Source organism: Triticum urartu, chromosome 1 (genome assembly GCF_003073215.2).
Source record: "Triticum urartu cultivar G1812 chromosome 1, Tu2.1, whole genome shotgun sequence".
Lineage (NCBI taxonomy): Eukaryota > Viridiplantae > Streptophyta > Magnoliopsida > Poales > Poaceae > Triticum > Triticum urartu.
The window spans coordinates 150122905-150148525 of NC_053022.1; positions in this window are offsets into that span (position 1 = coordinate 150122905).

Here is a 25621-nt window from a genome sequence, read left to right on the forward strand (position 1 = left end):
CGCTCGTGAGGGTGGTGTTGGTGTAGGGAAGGAAGAGAGAGAGAGCAGGGAGCGCTCCTGGTGGAGCCACGGGCTCGCACACACATAGGCCGAGCCAGGCAGCTCTAGGCACGCGCTGCTCGAGGTGAGAGAGAGGGAGAGAGGTGGGGGACAGCACGGTGGCGTGTTGCGGACGTCGAGGCACCTCGACTGGCACGAGGGTGAGGCTCAAGGTGGTGGGGAGTGTGGCGTCAACGGTCGGGTGCTCTGCCAGGCGCTCCAGAGCGCGCAAATGGCCGGCATCCGCGGCTTTTCCGCGCACACTCGCGCGTCCACTTGTGTCTAGTGGCTGCGGGTGGGAGTAAACAATGTGGCAAGGGCATTGGATGCCCTGGGGAGCCACTAGAGGAGACGCGGGGTTGAGAGAGAGAGAGGGAAAACTGGTGTCCAGGGAAGAGAAATGGGTCTCTGCACCCCTTAATCATTGCTCCTTGGGAAGAAAAGCATGCAGGGGGTAGAGGAGGACCAGATGAGGCTGTGGGAAAAGTTTTAGCTCATGGAGATTAGTTGAAGGGGTCGAAACATGCATTTTGAAATTCTGGCAGAAGGTGTTTGATGTAGGTTTGGGCAAGAAATTTAATTTCACTTGACATGAAACTTAACAGGATAAAATGGAACATAGAAGTAGGGTGTTCCACCAAGTTTGAGATCATTTGGGCAAAGTAGCCAATGTAACTTTGGTAAACCCTAGAAATCAACAGAAATGGCTTTTCCCAGATTTATTCATGCAAATCTATTCTCCTTGATGCACCACTTGGTGTAGTGTCATCATTTGAGGATTTGAATATGTCCACAAAAAATCAGATCAAAAGGAGACACTTGGCAATGTAGAGTTGTTCAAATGTGGTTCTGGACAGGAAGGGTTTTAGAACACTTTGATCATGATATCCTTTTGTCCAACTTGTGCCATTTGATCTAGATGCATTATTACACCATTTTAGCACGTGCACCAAGTTTTAGAGCATTTGGACATGTTTGGCAGTGGAAAGTTGTTCAAACTTGGAAAAGGACATAAATGGTTTTGTGAGGGTATGGTGGTGCTATGTTGTTCCCCATGACATGAGACTATGTAGGATCCTCAAGTAGGTCATTTATGACATGGTATAATTTTCTAGGATTTAATGGATAATATTTCCTATGTAAATATTTCAAAAGCTTGAAATGTCCAGGAAGGGTTTCTGAGGGATTTGACCAATATTTTGGTCATGACCATGTGTTGAAACTCATATGTATGGACCATATATGTCCACTGAATCTCTCTAAATTTTCTCAAATATTTTTGAAATATTAAAATAATTTTAACCTACTAAAGACCATTTCTGGCCCTAGGAAAAAGCCTTAAAATAAAATAGTAAAACAACTTTTAGAATAATATCTTTGTGGTTTTTGGGGGTCCTATATCTAATAGGATTCAAACATATTTTTTGAAAGATTGTTCACACCCTTAATTAAGTACTTGTAGTTCAAGTCTCAGTTCAGGGGATTTTGTAAAAGCTATTTTAGAAAATACTTTTTAGTTAAAACATTTTTGTAAGAAAATACTATTCCTTCCTATACACATGGCATGATCATTGGGCAAAGGTTTGGATCAAGGAGAAGGAGTATAAGAGTTGAGGATTTATTTGATTTTTGGAGCACTTGCAACCAACACACAAAAATCAAATCAAGCAAAGACCGAAACACTCAAAAGTTTTTGTGAAACCACATTTTATCATGATTAATTAGCTTAAGTGTTGTGGCATGAAAATCAAGGTGTGACAGTGAAGGAGCTTTACACCTTGCCGGAGAAGTGTGCTCAGATGGAAGAGGGAAGGAAACTCCCTGGAGAAGAGGATTGCATCAATGTCGACTCGGAAGATGACGACAAATCCATCAGTCAGAAGAAGAGCTAGAAGCGTAGCAAGAGGCACAAGGATAAGGCGGTGATGACTGTTGAAGGATCGGGCACGCTCAGTATCGGCAAGAAGACCAGGGTTGAAGCCCCTCGGCAAGGAAGCTGCCATGTGCGTTGACTGCCGGGAGGCTGCGGCTGCCGAGAAAGCTGGGAAAGGCGATGGGCCGTACTGTAAGATTCATCAAACCAAGGGCCATGATCTTCAAGAGTGCCATCGGGTTGAGCAGCTTGTAAGAGGCAGAGAGCAGAATATGAGAAGCGTGATAAGGAAAATGGTGAGACGCGACTGGTTGGAAGGGTCGAGGCGGTGAAGCTAATCACCCCGGCAAACCCTTCCGGAACCAAGGAAAACCTGCCAGGGGTCGATAGAAGGAAACTTGAAATGATGAGAGTGATGGAGGGGATGAAGAGGAAACCGGTGAGGAGGAGTTCCAGAAGGCCACTGACGCCCTGTGCATTGACGGGGGTGCATCCCTGCACTTCTCTCACCGACAACTCAAACGGTAGGCACGTGAGGTCAATGTCGTGGAGCCGACGGCAGAGGCTCAGAAGCCACTCAAGTGGTCACGCACGCCCATCATCTTTGATGAAGAGGACGATCCTGACTGTACCACTACGGTAGGATGTCTGCCATTGTTGGTCTCTCCAACAATTCGCAACCTCAAAGTCACAAAGATGTTGGTTGACGGTGAGGCTGGGTTGAATTTGATTTCCCCAAAGGTCATCAGCAAACTTTAAATAGCAGAGGAAGAACTAAAGAACGCGGGCACATTACAAGGAGTTAATCTCGGCAGGAGTCATCCTAAGGGAAAGATCATGTTGCCCGTGACATTTGGGGGAGAATTGAACTATCGGACTGAGAAGATTGTGTTTGATGTGGTTGACCTCCCCCTTCCGTACAATGGGATCCTTGGACGCCCAACCCTGGCTAAATTCATGGAGGCATCTCACTATGCCTACAACACCCTGAAGATGCCTGGGCCGGTAGGAGTAATTTCCATCCCGTCAGATGAGGAGGACACAATCATTTGCGTGGATAAGATGTACTGGGACGCAGTCATAGCAGAAGCAGCGGCAGCAGCAGTTCCCGCCAAGGAGAATAGAGGAAAGAAGAAGGATATCAGGGACGCCAACAAGGAATCCGGGAAGCATACCTCTTTGGAGTGTACAACGCTTGTTGATGACTTACCAGAGAGTTCCAACAGTAAGAGATCCAAGGTTGCTGCACCACATGTGAATAAGGTCCCGGCAGGGCTAGCTGGCTTTGATGGTACCTTCACTATGAGCGCCCCCCTTGACGACGAATAGGAAAGCACTCTCGTTGCCTTCCTGCGGGCGAATGTCTATGTGTTTGCCTAGCAACCATCTGATATCCCCTGTTTTCCCAGGGAGGTAATCGAGCACCACCTTGCTATCTGCCCACATGCCTGACCTATCAAGCAGAATGTTGGGAAGCAGGCCTTGGAGAGGCAGTAGTTTATTGCAGAAGAGATTAAGAAGCTTGAGGCAGCTGGTTTGGTCAGAGGAGTACTGCATCCAACATGGTTAGCAAATCCGGTGGTCTTTCGCAAGGATAACGGGAAATGGAGGCTTTGCATAGATTTCACAGATCTCAACAAGGCTTGCCCGAAGGACCCATTTCCCTTACCGCGCATTGATCAGATTGTGGATTCCACTTCAGCTTGCGATTTGCTCTCCTTTTTGGATGCTTATTCTGGGTATCACCAAATCTTCATGGCCAAAGAAGACGAAGAGAAGACCTCGTTCATCACCCCATGTGGTACGTACTACTTTGTCCGCATGCCATTCGGATTAAAGAGTGCTGGGTCTACTTTTGCGAGGGCGGTCCAGATTGGTTTTGAGCCACAGCTGCATAGGAACATTGAGGCTTATATGGATGATATTGTGGTCAAGACAAAGGACATAGCCACCCTCATCCAGGATTTGGAGGAGACATTTGCTAATTTACGCAAGATCAACTTGAAGCTCAACCCAGAGAAGTGTGTGTTTGGCGTTCCCTCCGGCAAGCTGCTTGGGTTCTTTGTGTCCCATTGGGGAATCGAAGCTAACCCCAACAAGATCAAGGCTATCGAGCAAATCCAGGCACCCAGGACTGTCAAGGATGTGAGGCGTCTGACAGGGTGCGTTGCCGCTCTAGGCAGATTCATTTCAAGTCCGCCGAGCATGCCCTGCCGTCCTTCAAATTCCTGAAAAAGGCAAAGCCGATGAAGTGGACCCCAAAAGCAGATACGGTTTTGCAAGAGTTGATGGCCTACTTGTCCTTTGTGCCCACCTTGGTTGCCCCCAAACCACAGGAGCCGTTGCTGCTATACTTTGTGGCAACCAATCAAGTGGTTAGTGCAACTTTGGTGGCACAACGGGTAGTGGAAGAAGCGGAGAGTGGGCAAGGCATGACAGAGCCAGATAAGGATCCAAACAGAAGGAAGCATGACAGCGAAGGCGCCCCTAAGGACATGACAAGGAAGAAAGTGGTGCAGCGCCCAGTGTACTTCATCAGCTCCTTGCTACAAGGAGCTAGATCGAGGTACTCTGTTGTGCAAAAGTTGATCTTTGGTCTCATCATGGCATCAAGGAAAACTGCACCACTACTTCCAAGCCCTTGAGATCATGGTTGTCACTCGCTTCCCGTTGCAAAGGATACTCCGAAACCCTGAGGCTACCGATACAATAGTGGAGTGGGCTTTGGAGTTATCTAGTTTTGGCCTGAAGTTTGAGAGCACATCTACAATTCAGAGCAGGGCATTGGCAGAGTTTATTGCAGAATGGACGCCAACCCCTGATGAGGAAATACCGAAAACAGTTATCCCCGTCAAGGAAGCGCCCCAGGAATGGATCATGTATTTCGATGGTGCCTTTTACCTGCAAGGTGCAGGAGCTAGCGTGCTTCTCGTGGCCCCCTCTGGGGAACACTTGAACTACGTCATCCAGATGCACTTTGCCTGAGAAGAGGTGACCAACAATACAGCAGAATATGAAGGGTTGCCGCAGGATTGGTAATCAAGAAGCTGATCATTCGAGGAGATTCACACCTTGTGGTGAGACAAGTCAACAAGGATTACGAAAGTTCATTGATGGAGGCATACGTTGAGGAAGTAAGAAGATTGGAGGAGTGCTTTGACGGATTGCAAATAGAGCATGTACCCTGTGTGGTAAACAACATAGCCGATCATGTGTCAAAGTGTGCTGCGCAAAAGCTTCCTGTGGAACCAAGAACTTTTGTTCTCTATCTTACTCAGCCCTCCGTATCCCCATCAACAATGGCCCAGAAAAAGAGAAGGATGGAATCCGGTAAGCCTCTCCCGATAGAGCCCCCCAGGGCTCTTGGTAGGGACCCTGCCAGAAAGAACTCCCCATCACCTGCCGGACCGCACCCTCCAGCCGGGCCTACGGTCCCCGCAAACAAGGAACGTGCCCCTGTAGTTGAGGAGGTGCCGCTAGTCCTCATTGCCGAGCCCCAGGCTCCAACTTGGGCAAGGCAGATAGTCCACTTTCTCCAAACTGGAGAACTTCCCGGTGACCAAGATGAGGCTGAAAGAGTAGCCCGGAGGGCCAGTATGTATCAGTTTGTCGATGACACTCTGTACAGAAGGAGGCCTAATGGTGTGAAATTGAAGTGCATCTGTAGGGAAGAAGGAAAGGAACTGTTGGCTGAGATACACAAAGGTATGTGCGGCTCCCACATTGGATCAAGGGCATTAGTTGGGAAAGCATTCCAGCAAGGATTATATTGGCCCACAACCCTCCAAGATGCGGTTGAGCTAGTCACCAAGTGTGAATCCTGGCCGTCCCATTCCAAAAACATCCACCTGCCTGCACAAGCTCTTCAGACAATCCTTTGTCATGGTCGTTTTCGGTCTGGGGTCTCGATATCCTCAGCCCTTTCCCCCGAGCTGCCGGGGGCTTTGGATTCTTGTTCGTTGCTATCGACAACTTTACAAAGTGGCCGAAATTAGCTGCCATGAGAAAGGTGCCTACTCGGTCATCTATCAAGTTCTTAAAGGAATTGGTGTGCCATTTTGGAGTCCCGACAAGGATCATTACCGACAATGGCACCCAGTTCTCGAGCTGCGCCTTCATGCAATATGTTCATGCCCTCAGAAGAAAGATCTCATTCGCCTCTGTCGCACATCCCAGAAGAAATCGACAAGCTGAGAGGGCAAACACTAAAGTGCTACGAGGACTCAAAACAAGAACCTTTGATACGCTGCAGAAGCACGGCAGGCGGTGGATCGACGAGTTGCCGGTAGTTCTCTGGTCCCTCAGAATGACACCAAACCAAGCTACCGGGAAGACTCCCTTATCCCTAGTCTATGGGGCAGAAGCAGTTATCCCCACGGAACTCATTTACGGGTCACCTTGAGTGCTTGCCTACGATGAAGTAGCGCAAGATCAGCACCGGCGTGATGACGGTGTGCTACTCGAGGATAACCGTCTTCGGGCTGCTACACGTGCTGCACGCTATCAATAAGCCCCGTGTCGCTATCATAGCCGCAGGGTTCATGCCCGGTGTTTTGAGGAAGACGACCTTGTCCTTAGGCGCGTTCAATCCGCCAAGGGTACAAACAAGTTGGCGCTGAAGCGGGAAGGTCGTTACTGGGTAGTTCGAGTCACCAGACCTGGCGTAGTCCGTCTGGGGACCGGAGATGGCATTCAGTTGCAAAACTCGTGAAATATTGAGCATCTCTGCAAGTTCTACCTGTAAGGTGCGGCCTTCGGGCCCTGCTCGGTAGCCACCCTTTTGTACAAGCCATGCCTTAGTTGCATGTAGCCCCTTGTACAAAGCCAGGCGCAGACCCTGAGCAATAGAGAAATAAACGAAGCATTGGGGCCCCCGACAAGTTGCATGCATGCATAAGCATTTCAAGAGAATTGCACAAGCATTTCATGAGCAATTGCATATGCATATAGGTAAGTTCGCATCTTGCATCATTTCCATCTGCATGAGGTTGCAGGTTCCTGCCGTGAGCTTGTCCTCTCCCGGAAATTGGGAAGATGAACCAGCATTGCGACCTCCGGCAAGCCAAACAGATAAGTTCTATCTCCTGCCCATAAGTGTTCTATAAGCTGAAACTTGTGCATAAGAAAACCTCGCCGCTCTTTGAAACATAGGTGCTCCCATCCTTGGACTCGAACGTTGCTTTGGCCAGGATGATCGCAGTGTCCTTTGGTGAAAAGAGGTTGGTGGGGGTTGGCCCCTTTATTTATGCCTGGTAGGCTCAGTCCTCTGGCAACAAAATAAAAGGGTGCTGGCAGGATAGCCTGCCGGGAAAAACTTGTTTATTTAAATAAAGAGGCATTCCACCTCTGCGTGGGCATATACATGCACGAGTTCCCGACAAGGTTCATCTTTTTCATTAATATGCTAATTATACAAGTGCAAACCTTATAGAACATAGACATGGACTCGAGAGCTTGCATTATTTGCACTAAAATTTGGCTAGTTCCTACAGGTTTAAGGTTGCAAAAAGATAAGTGCCCCGTGATCTCCCTCTTTCCGTTTACTCTCCACCAGGTATTGCGGTGGGAAGAGGAGAAGACGAAAAGGGCGCCCAAGCAGGGGCCCATCCCGATCCCGCCGCGACCTGCCAGGCGCGGCCTGACAAGATTAGTAGTGGCGAGGCTACAAAGGAGGGGCACGGAGAATAGGGCGGCGGTCGCCCGGTCACCTCCTCCAGGACCAGCGAGAAGCCTAGGCTTGGGCACCGGTGGAGTCATCCATCAAAGCCTAGCCGAAAGTTTGCTGGAGGAGAGGCAAACATCCCTCCCCGGCTATTACCCAAAGAGGCTGGTGATGATGGTGCCGGGGAGGGAGGGGAAGATCGGGAAGATGAGGCGGCAGGTCGCCAATCGGAGGCGAAGGCATCCACACCATCATACTCCGACCTAACACCCTGCCACCCGCCTTCTTCATCTTCCCTCGTTTTCTCTCCCTCACCACTACTCCGGAGAAGTGCCAGGACCCCAGCCTGACGCCTTCTTGGAGATACAGCGATCGACCAAGACGGCCAGGGGGCTCGGGGCGCACTACTCCCCACCTTGGCGGGCAGGAAGGGGCGCATCTCGTCAACATCAGCCCCAAGGCCTCCGGGAGGGGCAGTACTGGGATTAGCAATGATCCCAAGCCCTGCCTCCAAGGTAAACACCGAAGGCACCAGAAACCTGGTCACCCAGCCAACAAGCGGCAACATCCCGTGCTGAGTACCACACTACCCGGACGGCAACCGACCGAAGCAGGGAGGCAAGCATTTTCCCACAATGGGAAAGCTTGATATCTCCCGTGCCACGGGAGGTTTGTCTGCTGTCTCTTCTCCAGGCTAGGGCCGAGCTCACTCCCCAAGCATCAGCACAAGCATTTTATGTCACCAACCTCAAGCTGGAGCCTGGGGCCTGGCCCCAGGCTCTTCTCTTCAACATAACCAGCAGGAAGCAGAAGGTGGAGGAGAATAAGTGCAGATATGGATGACTGCACTCTCCCCTCGCCCTTCCTTTTATAGGCGAGCCGAGCAGGTGAGCCGCTCCCTCAACAAGCGGCCGCCACCCTCCTTCACCAATCCGTGAAGGTCGGCCCCCTGTCTTGATGCTCTCCCGCACCACGCGCCTCCGTTACCTACCCCGCGCGATGCATGCCGCATACATGGCTGGGGATAAGGGCGTGGTGGGAAGTGTAAATTGGCAGTTTCCACCCTATGCGTTAAAGTCATTCATGGGCCATTACAAGAGTGGCCCCACCATGATTAGCTTTACACAACGCGCGGAGAAACCGGAAACTGGCCCGGACTCAAGATTAATGAAGAAGCACAGAAGACCTCAAGAGGCCAGCCTCTTCTGCACCCCTGCCTGTGCACTTATTAGGACCTACCCCGACGATGCTCGGCAGCGTGTTCGGAGTAAGCCCGGGGGCTTCCATCGGTGCAACAAACCCTGGGTCCCTTTCCCAGACTGTGCACAGGCACGGGAGCAAGTTTACAACACTAAGGACATGCCGAAGTACAAGAAATTAAGATTCTCAGAAGGCCAACATGCAGATCAAGAGATCCAAGACCAAGCCAGAGGAGTAAGAAACCACCAGGAGGAAAGCCTCCTTTGCCGGGAAGGCGAGCCTAGCAAGGATAGGGTTACTGTAACACCCCGTATGTAACCTGCCATATTTGTATTCCAACTCTTGCCATTTCCGGCACTAAGTTATGATATTTCCTCATTGTCGGGTTTTTGTCGTCATGTGTTTTTGTCTTTGTCATGCATCTCATATCATGTCATCATGTGCATCGCTTTTGCATACGTGTTCGTCTCATGCATCCGAGCATTTTCCCCTTGTCCGTTTTGCATTCCGGCGCTCCTATGTCCTCCGATGTCCCCTTTTACCTCTTTTCGTGTGCGGGTATTAAACGTTCTTGGATTGGACCGAGACTTGCCAAGCGGCCTTGGTTTACTACCAGTAGACCGCCTGTCAAGTTTCGTGCCATTTGGACTTCGTTTGATACTCCAACGGTTAACCGAGGAACCGAAAAGGTCTCGTGTGTGTTGCAGCTCAACACCTCTCCAAAGTGACCCAAAACCAACCTAAACCCTCTCCGTCATCTAGATCGTTCGATCACGATCACGTGGCCGAAAACCGTGCTCAATTTGGAGCCTCCTAGCTCCCTCTACCTATATAAATGCCCTCCCATTCCAAATCTCGGACGAAACCCTAACCTCTCCACCTCCTCACGCCGCCGGACGAAATCCCGCCGGCCGGACACGTACGTTTCCGCCATCCGCCACCACGTGGCATCGTCTGATTCGCCGCCTCGCCCGTGCCGGCCCGCCAGGCCCGCGTCCGGCCCCCGCGGGCCCAGCACCGTCACCCGCTACCCGCTTCACCCCGCCGCAGTGCCGCTTCATCGCCACCGCCACTCCTCTCGCCACCCGGCGCCACCGCCGCCATCGCCGACCGCCGCCGCCGCCGCCGCGCCACAGATGTAGATATGGTTGTGCTCTATCCATCCGTGTGTTTGTTTGCAATTATGGAGCACCCTAGCTTGACCCAATTGTGCTCTACTTTTGCTATAAAATGTTCCTGGCAGAATGTTTACATGTTAAGCATTTTGCTGAGGTTGTTGTAGTTGATCCATGCATGCTATTATGTTTTTCTTGCCATGTTTAGCTTGTCTGCCATGTCTACTTGCTGGGTGTATGCTTAGTTTGTCATGCAATGCCTTGTGCTGAGTGCATCGAGCTCGTAAACATGCCTACTTAATATCTTTTCTGCCATGTTCCAGTTTTCTTCTAAGTCTGAATCTGTTAACGAAAGTTGCTATGTTTAAATGGTTGCCATTGTATGTTCTGATCCCTTTTGCCTTATGGTCAGTAAGGGACTTTTGTTGTATGCTTTGAGTAGCTTCATGCCATGCCTTGCTTTGCCATGATATGTTCATGTAGCATGTAGTTATCTTGCTCTAAACATTGCTTCCTGATGTTAAATTCCTGACATGTTGTTATTTTCACTAAGTCTGTAACCTGATATCTTTTGCACTTTTGCCATGCTTGTTTGAACCTGCTATTGAGTGAATTAGCCGTAGCTCATTGTTCATCTTTTGTCAAGCTTCTTGAGTGGATCACTGCCATGTATTTTTTGTTATGTTAGAGTGCAGTAGCTTGTTCTTGGTGCATTTAGATGGCCTCGTGCTGTTAATCGCAGATCGGTGCCATATTTGTTTTGCTTGCCATTTGCAAACCGTGCATCCGATTCCGGTGATCTTTATATCAGTTTCGACCGAAATAAACTCCTCTTTCCAGTGGCACTCTTGGTTTTCCAAGTTGAGGCCAGGTTCAATCTTTCCTTTCCAAAACATGCATATGCACCGCATATCACATCCCGCATATCATGCCATGTTTTGCATTATGTTGCTTGTGCATTGCACGTGGTTGATTGTGTCTCCCTTTGCTTTTGTTCTTGATTTGGGTAGAGCCGGGTGATGAGTACGTGATCGAGGAGCCCGTTGAGTACGTTTACGAGGATCAAGCTAACGTCAACTCGGAGAACTTTGCAGGCAAGATGACCATACCCTCGAAATTACTTCTATCTTTGCTCGCTAGATGCTCGCTCTTTTGCTATGCCTATGCTACGATACCTACCACTTGCTTATCATGCCTCCCATATTTCCATGTCAACCCACTAACCCACCTTGTCCTAACAAACCGTTGTTTGGCTATGTTACCGCTTTGCTCAGCCCTTCTTATAGCGTTGCTAGTTGCAGGCGAAGATTGGAGTTTGTTCCTTGTTGGAACATGTTTATTGTTGGGATATCATTATTATATCTTGTCTACATTAATGCACCTATATACTTGGTAAAGGGAGGAAGGCTCGGCCTTATGCCTGGTGTTTTGTTCCACCCTTGCTACCCTAGTTTCCGTCATACCGGTGTTATGTTCCTTGATTTTGCGTTCCTTACACGGTTGGGTTATAATGGGAACCCCTTGACAGTTCGCCTTGAATAAAACTCCTCCAGCATGCCCAACATTGGTTTTACCATTTGCCTCCTAGCCTCTTTTTCCCTTGGGTTCCGCGGACTCAAGGGTCATCTTTATTTTAAACCCTCGGGCCAGTGCTCCTCTGAGTGTTGGTCCAACCTGTCAACTGTCGGTGGCCACCAGGGGCAACTCTGGGCTGGCTTACCAGAACCTTGGACAATCCGGTGTGCCCTGAGAACGAGATATGTGCAGCTCCTATCAGGATTTGTCGGCACATTCGGGTGGCTTTGCTGGTTTAGTTTTACCACTGTCGAGGATGTCTTGTAACCTGGATTCCGAGTCTGATCGGGTTGTCTTGGGAGAAGGAATATCCTTCGTTGACCGTGAGAGCTTGTGATGGGCTAAGTTGCGACACCCCTGCAGGGATTTGAAATTTAGAAAGCCGTGCCCGCGGTTATGGGCAGATGGGAATTTGTTAATGTCCGATTGTAGAAAACCTGAAACTTAACTTAATTAAAATGAATCAACAAAGTGTGTGGCCGTGACGGTCTCTTTTCGGCGGAGTCCGGGAAGAGAACACGGTCTTGAGTTATGCTTGAACGTAGGTTGTTCTAGGTTCACTTCTTGATCATAGTTCATCGATCGTGCCTTTGCCTTATCTTCTCGCTCTCATTTGCGTATGTTAGCCACCATATATGCTAGTGCTTGTTGCAGCTCCACCTCATACGTTTTACCCTTCCTATAAGCTTAAATAGTCTTGATCGCGAGCGTGTGAGATTGCTGAGTCCCCGTGACTCACAGGTTACTTCCAAAACTAGATGCAGGGACCGATGATACCGTTCTAGGAGATTTGACTGAGCTCAAGTGGGAGTTCGATGAGGACTCAGGACGATACTATGTTTCTTTTCCAGACGATCAGTAGTGGAGCCCAGTTGGGGCGATCGGGGACTTTGTTGCATTTGGGGTTGTATTTATTTTGGTTTCGTAGTCGGACCTTGATTGTATCTGGATGAATGTAATGTTATTTATGCTATCATGTGACGTGGCGAGTGTAAGCCAACTATGTACCTCTTTTCCTTATTCATTACATGGATTGTGTGAAGATTACCTCACTTGCGACATTGCTTACAGTGCGGTTATGCCTCTAAGTCATGCTTCAACACGTGGGAGATATAGCCGCATCGTGGGCGTTACAAGTTGGTAATCAGAGCCTTCCCCGACTTAGGAGCCCCCTGCTTGATCGAATCGCTGGCGTTGTTGACTCTAGAAAAATGTTTTGAGTCATTTAGGATTATATATATATCGGAGAGTAGGATTCTTTTTACTCCTCAGTCCCTTCATCGCTCTGGTGAGGCACCCTGACGTAGAGTTTTGATTCTTCTCTTCTCAAATTTCACTAAATTTTTTTTATGATCATACGGGTATCTTGGAATCGTTCCGATGGATTTGTGACGAGAACATTGTTCTTGGTGCCTCCTAAAATTTAGGGGTTGCGGCAGTGTCCCAGGGAGTTGAGCTCCGAGGTGTTGTCGTCACAATTTTGTCGTTGCAGTTCTGGAATAACTGAGTTTCGTCGACATCTAAAATCTCTTTTATGCAGTTGTTGGTGAGATAACCTCGACGCTACCCAGTACTGGGGCGGGAGTTCGGGAGTATCTCCATAACTTGTATACCGGATGCTTTTCGAAGGTTGAGGTAAATGATTTCCGAAGGTTTCTTGGTTATGTGTTGAAGGATGGATACAACTGGATGTAGGATTTGCTAGCTTTGGGTGAGATATTATGCTTCCCCTATATCCCCAACACCTGATTGCATAACCGGGAAAGGTTCGGGAGTTTCATACGTGGGAATTCATATAGCTCTAGTATTTCTTCCGCAAATATTTGGTTTGTGATTGGGTAATCCTCACCAAGTATTTGTTCTTGTTTGTACCTTGTTGTTTTATTCATCTACCTCTATCTAAGTGGCTTCTCAATTTATGGACATGTGACCATTTCAATTGGAATTCATTCATTCATTTTGTTCGGATGTTAAGGCTATATGTTGCAATTTCGATCCATTTGATTCAGCTTGAATATATGTCTGTCAAGATGCTAACGGATGTCACCCTCTTCAGGATGGCTCCTCCAACGCGTCAGAATCCAGAACCGACGCCACCACCTCCACCTCCAGAAGCATGGCAAGCTGTGATGGCCGCTACCAATGCCAACACGCTGCTGATCACGCAACTCTTGCAAGAGCGCAACCAAGGGAATCAAGGCCATGGCAACAATCAGAATCAGTTTGCTACACTCAACCAGTTCCTCGCAAACCAGCCAAAGACCTTCAGTAACTGTGTCGAGGCAATAGACGCTGATGATTGGCTCGTGGATGTCTACAAGCATTTCGAGTGCAGCAATGTCAGGCCTGAGGACTTTGTCAAGTTTGCCTCATTCCAACTCAAAGACCAAGCTGCAGAGTGGTATCAGCAATCCAAAGATTCCAGAGGAGGTCGTGCGATTACCTGGGATGAATTCGGTCAAGACTTCAAAGCTCACCACATTCCTCAGAGTGTTGTTGAGAGCAAGCGTGAGGAGTTCCGCAACCTGAAGCAAGGCAGCTTGTCTGTTTACCAGTATAACATCATGTTCCAGAAGCTCGCTCGTTTCTCTAAGCAAGACGTCCCTGACGAGAAGAGCATGATTTATCAGTTCAGAGGTGGCCTCAGAGAAGATCTCCAACTAGCTCTTGTGCTTTTCGAGCCACAGAAGTACGATGAGTTTTACAACTTGGCACTGAAACAAGAGACTGCTCAGCTCAAGTGCGATGCTTCCAAGAAATGAGCCAGGGATGCAGCTCCTTCTTCCTCAACTCAAGTGGCAACTAAGCAGCAAAAGTATTGGTTGCCTCCTCCTCCTCCGTTCCGTCAGCCTTATCAGCAGAAGAGCAAAGGTGGCAATGGATCTTCCCACCCACCCAACCCAGGCTTTCAGAACAAGACTTCATCTCATGCTCCAAGATCAAGTGCTCAGTATCACCATCCGCTTTTAGAGGTCACGTGCAACAAGTGTCAGCAGAAGGGTCACTATGCCAACAAATGCTTCAATCAGAGGCGTCTTCCTCCTCCTCCTGTGAGATCTGCCAGCACCGCAGTGGTCAAGCATAATCCCAAGCATGCCAAGGTCAACTTGTTGAACGCAGCTCAGGCAGAGGACTCGTCAGATGTGATAATGGGTAACCTTCCTGTTAACGATATTCCTGCAAAAGTTCTTTTTGACACTGGTGCATCACATTGTTTCATCTCGAGACTGTTTGCATCTAAGCATGAGTTGGCTTTTCAAGTTTTTCCTAGACCATTAGCACTTGTCTCTCCGGGTAAACGCATGAACACCAACTCCATTATTCAGGATGTTACCATCACGATGGGTGACTACAAGTTTCTGTCTTCTCCTAATGTTCTTGGTGACTCGGATATTGATCTTATTCTCGGAATGGATTGGCTTTCTAAGCACAAGGCTCAGCTTGATTGTGCTGCCAGGCAGATTCAATTGACACATTCGTCTGAGGATGTAATCGTCTTTGCCCCTCGTGATGATACCATTCGAGTGTTTTCTCTCAACGAGAAGGGCGAGTTGGATGCCATATCTCAGATTCCAGTCGTTTGTGAATATCAAGACATCTTTCCAGAAGAGCTTCCAGGAATGCCTCCGCACCGGCCAGTTGAATTCGTCATCGATCTTGAGCCTGGCACGAAACCTGTTTGCAAACGTCCTTACAAGCTTGGACCTGAAGAGTTGAAGGAGCTGAAGAAGCAACTTGATATTCAAGAGCGTATGGGTCTCATCTGACCAAGTTCTTCTCCATGGGGTTGTGGTGTTCTTTTAGTCAAGAAGAAGGATGGAATGGACCGACTTTGTGTCGACTACCGTCCATTGAACAAGAAGACCATAAAGAACAAGTACCCACTTCCCAACATCAATGAGCTTTTCGAGCAACTCAAAGGTGCTCAAGTATTCTCCATGCTTGATCTCCGTATGGGCTATCATCAGATTCGCATTCGTGAAGAAGATATCCCCAAGACAGCATTCAGAAAAAGCTATGGTTCATATGAATACACTGTCATGTCTTTCGGTCTCGTCAATGCTCCGCCAACATTCTCTCGCATGATGAACTTCATCTTCAATGCCTACACAAATGACTTTGTCTTGGTCTACCTCGATGACATTTTGTCTTTTCCAAGAACAAGGAGGATCATGCCAAGCATTTGAGATTGGTGCTGGATAAACTTAGAGAACATCAGTTCTATGCGAAGTTTTCAAAGTGCGAGTTTTGGCTCAATGAGGTTCTCTACCTTGGGCATATCATCTCCGCCAAGGGCATAGTTGTTAATCCTGAGAAGGTGTCTGCAATTGTGAATTGGGAACCGCCTCAGAATGTGAACCAACTCTGCAGCTTCCTTGGGCTCGCAAGCTATTGTCGAAGGTTCGTTGAGAACTTCTCTAAGATCGCGAAGCCTCTTTCCAACCTCCTCCAGAAGCATGTGAAGTATGTCTGGTCGCCTGAATGTGACGTCGCTTTCAACACCCTGAAAGAGAAGTTAGTCACTGCTCCAGTTTTGACTCCTCCTGATGAATCCAAACCGTTCGAAGTTTTCTATGATGCTTCCCTTCAAGGTCTCAGTGCAGTGTTGATGCAAGAGAATAAAGTTGTGGCCTATACCTCTCGCCAGTTTAAGCCCAATGAAAAGAACTACCCCACTCATGACCTTGAGTTGGCGGTAGTTGTTCATGCTCTTTTAACATGGAGACATCTCTTGTTGGGAACAAAAGTGGACATCTTCACTGATCATAAGAGCCTCAAGTATATCTTCACTCAGCCAAACCTCAACCTCAGGCAGACTTGTTGGGTCGAGATGATTCAAGAGTATAATCCAAGTATTGAATATACTCCAGGCAAGGCCAATGTAATTGCTGATGCATTGAGCAGGAAGGCTTACTGCAACAGTCTGATTATCAAGCCTTACCAACCAGAACTTTGTGAAGCTTTCCGCAAACTCAATCTTCAAGTTGTTCCTCAAGGATTCCTTGCCAACCTCCAAGTCTCTCCTACTTTGGAAGATCAGATTCGCGAGGCTCAACTTCTTGATGCTATGGTGAAGGAGGTGAAGATTGGGATTGCCAAGAGTCAACCCAAGTACAAGTGCTATCGCCTTGATGACAAGGATACTCTATTCTTCGAGGATCGCATTGTGGTGCCTAAAGGTGACCTTCGTAAAGTCATTATGAACGAGGCTCACAATTCACTCCTCTCCATTCACCCTGGAAGTACAAAGATGTACCAGGACCTCAAGCAGTCATATTGGTGGACTCGAATGAAGCGCGAGATTGCTCAGTTCGTGAATGAATGTGATGTCTGTAGAAGAGTGAAAGCAGAACACCAACGACCAGCTAGTCTCCTCCAACCTCTTGCCATTCCAGAATGGAAGTTTGACCATATTGAGATGGACTTCGTGACTGGATTTCCAAAGTCCAAGCGTGGCAATGATGCTATCTTCGTTGTCATCGACAAGCTCATTCAAGTGGCTCATTTTCTTCCTATCCAAGAATCTATCACAGCAGCTCAGTTGGCAGAGCCATATACCTCCAGGATTGTCTCTCTGCACGGCATTCTGTAGTTGATATCTTCAGATCGTGGAAGTATCTTCACCTCTAAGTTCTGGGATTCCTTTCAGAAGGCCATGGGCACCAACATTCGCTTCAGCACAGCCTTTTATCTTCAAACTAGTGGCCAAGTCGAGCGAGTCAATCAGATTCTTGAAGATATGCTCAGAGCTTGTGTCATCTCTTTCGATATGAAGTGGGAAGATTTTCTTCCATATGCCGAGTTCTCCTACAACAACAGCTTCCAAGCGAGTTCGGGCAAGGCTCCATTCGAGATTATCTATGGCAGGAAGTGTCGTACTCCCCTTAACTGGTCCGAGACTGGTGAACACCAACTTCTTGGCAATGACTTGATCACAGAGGCTGAAGAAATGTGCAAAGTCATTCGCGAAAATATCAAAGCCGCGTAATCGCGCCAGAAGAGTTCCTATGATAGCAAACACCGTGACTTGGCTTTCGAGATTGGAGACCATGTCTACCTCCGCGTCTCTCCAATGAAAGGTACTCGTCGCTTCGGTATCAAAGGGAAGCTTGCCCCTAGATACGTGGGTCCTTTCCAGATCATTTGCAAAAGAGGCGATCTAGCCTATCAACTTGAGCTTCCCTCCAACTTTGCAAACGTGCATGACGTGTTTCACGTGTCTCAACTCCGGAAGTGTTTCAAGACTCCTGACCGCACCGTCAACTTTGAAGAAATTGATCTCCAAGAAGACATGTCTTATCGTGAGCACCCAGTTGCTATTCTTGAAGAAACTGAGCGCAAGACTCGCAGCAAGTCTATCAAATTCCTGAAATTCAAGTGGTCACATCATTCCGACCATGAAGCCACCTGGGAACGTGAGGACCACCTTCGTTCTGAGTACCCGGAGTTTTTCCAGTCCTAGATCTCGGGACGAGATCCTTTCGTAGTGGTGGAGTGTTGTAACACCCCGTATGTAACCTGCCATATTTGTATTCCAACTCTTGCCATTTCCGGCACTAAGTTATGCTATTTCCTCATTGTCGGGTTTTTGTCGTCGTGTGTTTTTGTCTTTGTCATGCATCTCATATCATGTCATCATGTGCATCGCTTTTTGCATACGTGTTTGTCTCATGCATCCGAGCATTTTCCCCATTGTCCGTTTTGCATTCTCGCGCTCCTATGTCCTCCGGTCTCCCCCTTTACCTCTTTTCGTGTGCGGGTATTAAACGTTCTCAGATTGGACCGAGACTTGCCAAGCGGCCTTGGTTTACAACCGGTAGACCACCTGTCAAGTTTCGTGCCATTTGGACTTCGTTTGATACTCCAACGGTTAATTGAGGAACCGAAAAGGCCTCATGTGTGTTGCAGCTCAACACCTCTCCAAGGTGGCCCAAAACCCACCAAAACCCTCTCCATCATCTAGACCGTTCGATCACGATCGCGTGGCAGAAAGCCGTGCTCAATTTGGAGCCTCCTAGCTCCCTCTACCTATATAAAGTCCATCCCATTCCAAATCTCGGACGAAACCCTAACCTCTCCACCTCCTCGCGCCGTCGGACGAAATCCCGCTGGCCGGACACGTCCGTTTCCTCCGTACGCCGCCACGTGGCATCGTCAGATTCGCCGCCACCCTGCCGCCCCACATCGCTGCCTCGCCCGCGCCGGCCCGCCAGGCCCGCGTTCGGCCCCCGCGGGCCCAGCGCCATCGCCCGCCGCCCGCTTCGCCCCGTAGCTATGCCGCTTCATCGCCGCCGCCACTCCTCTCGCCGCCCGGCGCCGTCGCCGCGATCGCCGACCGACGCCGCCGCTAGCGCCGTTCGTCGCCTCGCGCCACCGTGCCGGATCCGCGCGGGAGGCGCTGCCTCCGCCGTCCGGTGACCTCCACCGACCTCCTCCTCGCCTCCCCCCTCGCCGGAGCAAGCTCCTGCCTCGCCGAAGACCTTGGTTCGCGGGGCCGCGAGGAACCCTAGATCTGGATCGGGTTGACTTTTTGCCTCCATTTCAGTATTTTTGCATAATTTCATCGCATCATAACTCTGCAACCGTGGCTTCGTTTCGGGCATGTAGCATATCAAATTGTTCGTCTTGACGAGTACTTCATTTCATTCCATTGCACCATGTTCTTTTGAGCTCATCTAGATGCCCTAAATGCTGTTGGAAGAGTGCTAGTTTATATTAGTTTCAGATTCTGATCAATAATTGTACATTTGTCATTTTTGCCATGATTAATGTGTGCCTCCTATGAACTTGAGCTCTACATGAGTTTTGAAGTATGCCATGCCATCTTTACACGGGTGTATGCCATGTATTTTTGTGATCTCCGTGGTGACTAGCACAAGCATGCAAAGTAGCCCTTATGATGCTGCTGATTTTAGGGACTTAGAAATCTTCTAAGTCTTTGCTCTGTTAATATTTTTATGCCATGTATTCTTGTTGATACAAAGTGATCCATGCCTCTTTTGAGTATGATCAGTAAGGATGTTTTGTAGATATGGTTGTGCTCTATCCATCCGTGTCTTTGTTTGCAATTATGGAGCACCCTAGCTTGACCCAATTGTGCTCTACTTTTTCTATAAAATGTTCCTGGCAGAATGTTTACATGTTAAGCATTTTTGCCGAGGATGTTGTAGTTGATCCATGCATGCTATGATGTTGTTCTTGCGATGTTTAGCTTGTATGCCATGTCTACTTGCTGGGTGTATGCTTAGTTTGTCGTGCAATGCCTTGTGGTGAGTGCATCGAGCTCGTAAACATGCCTACTTAATATGTGTTCTGCCATGTTCCAGTTCATTTCCAAGTCTGAATCTGTTAACGAAAGTTGCTATGTTCACATGGTTGCCATTGTATTTTCTGATCCCTTTTGGCTTATGGTCAGTAAGGGACTTTTGTTGTATGCTTTGAGTAGCTTCATGCCATGCCTTTCTTTGCCATGATATGTTCCTGTAGCATGTAGTTATCTTGCTCTAAACATTGCTTCCTGATGTTAAATTCCTGACATGTTATTTTCACTAAGTCCGTACCCTGATATCTTTTGCACTTTTGCCATGCTTGTTTGAACCTGCTATTGAGTGAATTAGCCGTAGCTCACTGTTCATCTTTTGTCAAGATTCTTGAGTGGTTCACTGCCATGTATCTTGTTGTTATGTTAGAGTGCAGTAGCTTGTTGTTCTTGATGCATTTAGATGGCCTCGTGCTGTTAATCGCAGATCGGTGCCATATTTGTTTTGCTTGCCATTTGCAAACCGTGCATCCGATTCCGGTGATGCTTATATCGGTTTCGACCGAAATCAACTCCTCTTTCCAGTGGCACTCTTGGTTTTCCAAGTTGAGGCTAGGTTCAATCTTTCCTTTCCGAAACATGCATATGCATTGCATATCACATCCCGCATATCATGCCATGTTTTGCATCATGTTGCTTGTGCATTGCACGTGGTTGACTGTGTCTCCCTTTGCTTGTGTTCTTGCTTTGGGTAGAGCCGGGAGACGAGTACGTGATCGAGGAGCCCGTTGAGTACGTTTACGAGGATCAAGCTAACGTCAACTCGGAGAACTTTGTAGGCAAGAGGACCATACCCTCGAAATCACTTCTATCTTTGCTTGCTAGATGCTCGCTCTTTTGCTATGCCTATGCTATGATACCTACCACTTTCTTATCATGCCTCCCATATTGCCATGTCAAACCACTAAACCACCTTGTCCTAGCAAACCGTTGTTTGGCTATGTTACCGCTTTGCTCAGCCCCTCTTATATCATTGCTAGTTGCAGGTGAAGATTCGAGTTTGTTCCTTGTTGGAACATGTTTATTGTTGGGATATCATTATTATATCTTGTCTACTTTAATGCACCTATATACTTGGTAAAGGGTGGAAGGCTCGGCCTTATGCCTGGTGTTTTGTTTCACTCTTGCCGCCCTAGTTTCCGTCATACCGGTGTTATGTTCCTTACACGGTTGGTTTATAATGGGAAACCCTTCACAGTTCACCTTGAATAAAACTCCTCTAGCATGGCCCAACATTCGTTTTACCATTTGCCACCTAGCCTCTTTTTCCCTTGGGTTCCGCGGACTCAAGGGTCATCTTTATTTTAAATCCTCGGGCCAGTGCTCCTCTGAGTGTTGGTCCAACCTGTCAGCTGCCGGTGGCCACCAGGGGCAACTCTGGGCTGGCCTACCGGAACCTTGGACAATCCGGTGTGCCCTGAGAACGAGATATGTGCAGCTCCTATCGGGATTTGTCGGCACATTCGGGTGGCTTTGCTGGTTTAGTTTTACCATTGTTGAGATGTCTTGTAACCGGGATTCCGAGTCTGATCGGGTTGTCTTGGGAGAAGGAATATCCTTCGTTGACCGTGAGAGCTTGTGATGGGCTAAGTTGGGACACCCATGCAGGGATTTGAACTTTAGAAAGCCGTGCCCACGGTTATGGGCAGATGGGAATTTGTTAATGTCCGGTTGTAGAAAACCTGAAACTTAACTTAATTAAAATGAATCAACATAGTGTGTGGCCGTGATGGTCTCTTTTTGGCGGAGTCCGGGAAGAGAACACGGTCTCGAGTTATGCTTGAACGTAGGTTGTTCTAGGATCACTTCTTGATCATAGTTCATCAATCGTGCATTTGCCTTCTCTTCTCACTCTCATATGCTAGTGCTTGCTGCAGCTCCACCTCATACCTTTTACCCTTCCTATAAGCTTAAATAGTCTTGATTGCGAGGGTGTGAGATTGCTGAGTCCCCGTGACTCACAGATTACTTCCAAAACCAGATGCAGGGACCGATGATACCGCTCCAGGAGATTCGACTGAGCTCAAGTGGGAGTTCGATGAGGACTTAGGACGATACTATGTTTCTTTTCCAGATGATCAGTAGTGGAGCCCAGTTGGGGCGATCGGGGGCTTTGTAGCTTTTGGGGTTGTCTTTATTTTGGTTCCGTAGTCGGACCTTGGTTGTATCTGGATGAATGTAATGTTATTTATGCTATGGTGTGACGTGGCAAGTGTAAGCCAACTATGTACCTCTTTTCCTTATTCATTACATGGATTGTGTGAAGATTACCTCACTTGTGACATTGCTTACAATGCGGTTATGCCTCTAAGTCATGCTTCAACACGTGGGAGATATAGCCGCATCGTGGGCGTTACAAGTTGGTAATCAGAGCCTTCCCCGACTTAGGAGCCCCCTGCTTGATCGAATCGCTGGCGTTGTTGACTCTAGAAAAATGTTTTGAGTCATTTAGGATTATATATATCGGAGAGTAGGATTCTTTTTGCTCCTCAGTCCCTTCGTCGCTCTGGTGAGGCATCATGACGTAGAGTTTTGACTCTTCTCTTCTCAAATTTCACTAAAAAATTTTTAGGATCACGTGGGTATCTTGGAATCTTTCCGATGGATTTGTGACGAGAACATTGTTCTTTGTGCCTCCTGACATTTAGAGGTTGTGGCAGTGTCCCGGGGAGTTGAGATCCGAGGTGTTGTCGTCACAATTTTATCGTTGCAGTTCTGGAATACCTGAGTTTCACCGACATCGAAAATCTCTTTTATGCAGTTGTTGGTGAGATAACCTCGACGCCACCCAGTACTGGGGCGGGAGTTCAGGAGTATCGCCATAACTCGTATAACAGATGCTTTTTGAAGGTTGAGGTAAATGATTTCCGAAGGTTTCTTGGTTATGTGTTGAAGGATGGATACAGCTGGATGTAGGATTTGCTAGCTTTGGGTGAGAATTCATGTAGCTCTAGTGCTTGATGAGCTGGTGAGGTGGTCAGGGTGGAATGGATTCCCTCCTCTCTATTGTGGTGGCTAGGTCCTATTTATAGTGGCCTTGGTCCTCTTCCCAAATGTAAGGCGGGAAGGGATCCCAAAATAGTCAAATTTGAAGGGAGACAACTAGTAAATGCTATCCTGACAAAAATAGTCTTCGCCTACCAAAAGCTCCTGGTCGTGACGTCGTGGTGGGATCAGCGGTGACCTCCATCCTGCCATCCTGGTGGTCTTGGTCTTGTTGCACCGGAATGGAAACCTTTAGCTGTTCCCTCGGGACTCCGCGCCTGCGCTTTCTTCCTTAGCAACAAAGAGGAAGCTTGTACACTGCGCCCACTGGCGCCCGCCTAGCCTTGGTTGTCATGGCTCATGTCATACGAACCTCACGAGGTGCACCTTGCAATGATATCTCCGCTCCTCGGGAGCCAACCTGGTGAGGATGCCCCCAGGGAGGTCTTGGTGTCGCCCGCCTGGCAAGGCTTGGCCCCTCGCGAGGGTCTTGGGTTGTTGTTGCTAAAACTGGACCGTACCAGGCCGTCAATGGAGCCACGTCATGGGCCACAGGCAGGCAAGTCTGGGTACCCCTATTCCCAGAACGCCGATAGTAGCCCCCGGGCACAAGGGGCGCTCGAACTTGGCTTCAAGGCGAACCCAAAGGGCAAGTGCGAAGCGTCGCGGGCCCTAACTGCCTACGGCCTTGGTCGACGCATGGCGACTGATGGGACGTGGGCGCCTTTGCTTCCCCACACTGCCTCGGTAACCATTCGACTTAACGAGACTCAATTGGATGCAGAGAAAAACCATCATTGCGTGGGATCATGGGGGCCGGCGGTTGGCCTCCCTCATATATGAATGAAGGGAGGGGCAGATCCCCCTTTTCTCATCTCCATCTTCTCGCTGCCTGCTTCTTCTTCCTCCTCTCTGCCTTGCCGCCTCGCTTTAGTCCTCATGGCACCGACGAGGAAGTTATCCACTGCCGACAAGGGAAAGGCCCCCAAGGAGGTACCTAGCTCGCCACCTCCCAAGAGAGGGCGAGGCCGCCCCTGCAAGCACGTCGCGACTCCTGCGATGGCTCCTCGGGGGCGCAGGCGCGCCTTGGCCAGCCGTGGTGGCATTTCTTCTCGTGGCAGGAGCCACCAAGGGCGAGGCAATCCCTGTGATGAGGGGAGGCGTGCCATGGTTGCCCGGCCTCCTCGGCCATGCTTCCAGTCGGCCGACGTGCTCTTGGAGTTCGTCGTGTGGTCAGAGAGGCTAGCTGGCACCTGGCTCCCGCTCCCCCGTTCTTCGTGGGTGAGATGCCATCCACAGGGCCTGAGGGCCTCTGGCTGCAGGCTGATGGTTGTTGCAGCAAGGCTTCGTGGGTCAGGGTCAAAGTTTCTGCCGTCGGGAAAGTGTCCTTGGCCCGCGGCTGGCAAGCATTTGCCCGCGCGCGCGGCCTGAGCGGGACGTGCACCCTCCACTTCAAGTATGATGGTGTCGCGACCCTCTACGTGAGGGTGTTTGGGGAAGACGGCCATCGCGCAGGGTGCTGCCTCGAAGACGACTGCAACGACAATGAGCTTGGCCTTGACGACAGCCGCGACAATGCCGAGGGCGAGCTTGCCCTTCGCGGCGACCGCGGCTCATTCAGCAGCGGCGGCTCCTCCAGCGAGAGCACAAGCAGCAGCGGCGAGGACCAGCCGCCATGTTGCCGGGCTCGCTTTGACGAAGGTGGCGGATCATCTCGTTGTCGCGCTCCAATGAAGCTGGAGGAACGCTCAGGCTGAGCCCGGGGGGCCTCCGGAGCCCGGCCTCGGGAGCTTCTATGGTCGCGCGGGCCACTTTTATTTAGCCTTTCCTTTCTCCTGCGTTTTGAAAAAAGTAGAGGGCCCTGCTGGGGCGTGTAATGAACCATGGTATTGATGCAACTATGCTATGCTTATTGTTCTGATGTATGTCGTGATGTTCATGTTCCGGGTAGGTGCGGTAGGATAATTTAGCTTGATACCCTCGCGGTAGCCTCGCACCTCGCGATGGCGCACCCTCCAGCATCTCATGAGGCCCCCTTGCTGCTGACTCAAGGGTCGCTGGCCTCAGGAGACATCGTGAAGCTGCAAAATTGTTAGAAAATTCTGTTGGGTGTCCTATTCTTCCTTGCTCAAGCCCTTAGGCGTGGGCTGGTCATGGCTTAGTCCATCGCGTCACGGTACCCAGGGGGCACGGACTTAAGAAGATGCACAAATCACAAGCTCGTTCGAGAGTGTCTCGTGAGGATAGAAAAAGCCATGGCCCTAGGGGGATAGGGCTGTGGCGAAGTGTATTTGTCGGATTTCGGGTTTCGGCAAAACCCTCAAGGTTCGAACACTAGGGTGCGCACGAAGATCTCTCCCTTCCCTAGCTCACCCACTCCCAACGATCCTAAGGCTTAGCACATCAAACTTGAAGAACAAGGGACACATGGTTTATACTGGTTCGGGCCACCGATGTGGTGTAATACCCTACTCTAGTGTGGTGTGGTGGATTGTGTTGTAGGGTGGAACCCTAAGTGGAGATCTTTCACGAATTGGAGGGGGAATCCCCAAGAACAAGATGAACACAAGAGGGAAAACAAGAGGAACACTCAAGAACGAGTCCAATCACACATCCACTAGACCAACAAACACACAAGGTCCACAAGGTACATGAACAATCAAAGGGAAACACGATACGTGGTAGAGTTCATCCCAAATCCTATGAAGGAGATGAGGAATTGATGATCTAGATAGATCCTTCCCTAGATGGGGGCTTTATTCACTAGGGATCTTCTCCAATGGAGGTCTTGTACTCCAATGGAGTCTTCTCTCTCAAGAGGAATCCCACAAGGGGATGTACATGAGCTAAGC